The sequence below is a fragment of the Canis lupus genome, chromosome 9 (genome assembly GCF_048164855.1).
Source record: "Canis lupus baileyi chromosome 9, mCanLup2.hap1, whole genome shotgun sequence".
NCBI lineage: Eukaryota > Metazoa > Chordata > Mammalia > Carnivora > Canidae > Canis > Canis lupus.
Window position 1 is genome coordinate 6,950,537 of NC_132846.1, and position 2,434 is coordinate 6,952,970.

Here is a 2,434-nt window from a genome sequence, read left to right on the forward strand (position 1 = left end):
CCATCCCTGGAATTACTGAATGCCTTATGCCACACAATAATATCTCACATCTCACATAGTATTGGCGAGTACTTAGAATTATGCCTACAATAGAATTAAGCCAATAAAAGGACTATCGTCAGATTTTCTAGTTTTGCCACATATTGCTTCACCCCGAAACAGATGGTTGCATATAAAGGAACATTGTCTTATAAAGAATATTGTAGCGTCAGTTGCAAACAATTTGTGAGGCTGAAGTGTCATCTTACAAAGTGATATATACTATACTCTAAACCAGAAACCAATACAATTACTCCTATCGTCAATATATAGAATTCTAAAAACCAAGGTATGGAAATATAAGTATTTCATGGCTTAACCTGGTTATTTGTAAAAGCAAGACTTGTAGCAAAAGCTTGTGCGTGGATTATTTGGTAAGTGAACTTGGGTGCAGGAAGGAGTGACAAGAAAAATGAAATGGAATGAATGAGTCAAAGACAAAACAACTGTGTATTTCCCATTTAGCCACCGCTGTGGGCAAATGGTACCAAGACTCGCGTCTTACAAAATGTATCTCAGCATGTTCCTTCTGGGGAAAAAGTAGTGGAAGCCTGTTTCTATTCTTCTTCTTCTCCAGTAGGACAGAGGAAGCCCAGAAACTTCTGGGCTGCACATGTCTGAGTGCGGAGTAGGTTCCTGCCTCATCAATAACACAGCATCAGAGAGGCTCTGGAGCAGGAAGCCAGAGGGACACAATACAGGGCCGAGGTGACACATTCCAGGTTGCACCCTGCACAGAGCTGAGTGAAGCCTGTATGGGACTGGTTTTATAGAGGTGGCTTGAGAAATAGGTGGGGCTCGATTGGAATGGCAAACAAGTGAAATGTTTGAAACACTTCAATGAAAAGTTTAAAATAGTGACTATCACTGACTAACCTAACAACCCATGATTCTCAAAAGATTTTTGCTCCCAAGTCTGATTCTCTGTGTTAATGAATTAGAGATCTTAACATTAAAGAGGAAGTGCTTCTATTAGGAGACACAACAATGTCTCTACTGAATTTGAATCCCTGCCATCAATTTTAGAAAAATTAATGTGAATTTTTGCTCTTATGCTTTTCTTGTTCTTTTCCTTCCATCTGTCCAAATATTTTAAATATGATGTATTGATGATGAATAACATTACAATTTAGTTCATGGATTACCCGTTATTGAGAGAGGATTTCAAGAAAACTAACAGAAAAAACAGATATTACCCAGAATCTTGGCCTTGGTGCTGAATGAAGCAACTGAAGAAAATATGGGCCATCCACAATTAGAAATGACCAAGCGTGTCTTGATTGTAGGGGATAATTGCACTATGTTAGGCAGGAGATCTTTCTTTCTTTCTTTCTTTCTTTCTTTCTTTCTTTCTTTCTTTCTTTTCTTGAATGTTTACTAATAAGAAAAAAGAATGCATGTTGGTGTTGGTCACATGAATGAGTAAACTATTTGTAGAAATAAAGTTGTGTTCACTGCCAGGCCTATGGGACTTCCTGCCTATGTATGATGGATTTTCTGCCACATGAGTCCTTGAAGAAACAGAACTCCCTTCCTCGTTGTGATGGTTCATTTTATGTGTCAACCTGACTGGGACAGAGTGCCCAGATATTTGGCCAAACGTTATTCTGGACACCCTGCATATCAGGGTGTTTTTAGATGACATTAACATCTGAATCAGTAGACAGTAAAGCAGATTGTTCTCCTTAATGTGGGTGGGTTTCATCCAAAGAGTCGAAGGCCTGATTAAAACAAAAAGGCTGACCTTGTCTCAGATAGAGGGAAACTCCTCCAGCCTAACTATTGAGCTGGGATATCAGGTTTTCTTGCCTTTGAATTTGAACTGAAACATTGGCTCTTCTTGAGTCTCAAGCCTACTGGCTTCAGACTGTAACTTATACCATTCACTCTCCTGGTTCTCAGGCCTTTGGACTTTGACTGGGTCCACACCATGGTCTCTAGTTGACTGATTGGAGATACTGGAACTCCTCACTCTCCATAATTACTTGAGCCAATTCCTTATAATATACTTTAATACCATACATATATATGGATATGCATATACCCATCTTGTTGATTCTATTTCTCTGGAGAACCCTGACTCACACATAAATAAAGACACCATGAGCTTGCTTTCCCAGATTCTTTCCAGCTAGATACGGAACACTTATCTAGATATTTGCCCAGAACATCAAATTTCTGTTCAGGAGGAGGATTTCTCCTTTAAATGTCAGGAGATTTGCCTTTAAACATCAGGAGGATTTGCCAGGAGGATTTGCCTCTAAACGTCAAATGAGGAACCAAGGTTGTTTTTTACTACAATTAAGATTCTTTATTGATATGCACATTATCATAATGTTGGAGAAATGAAAAGTCACATTTAGACTGAGTGAAATACATGTGTATATCTATATCA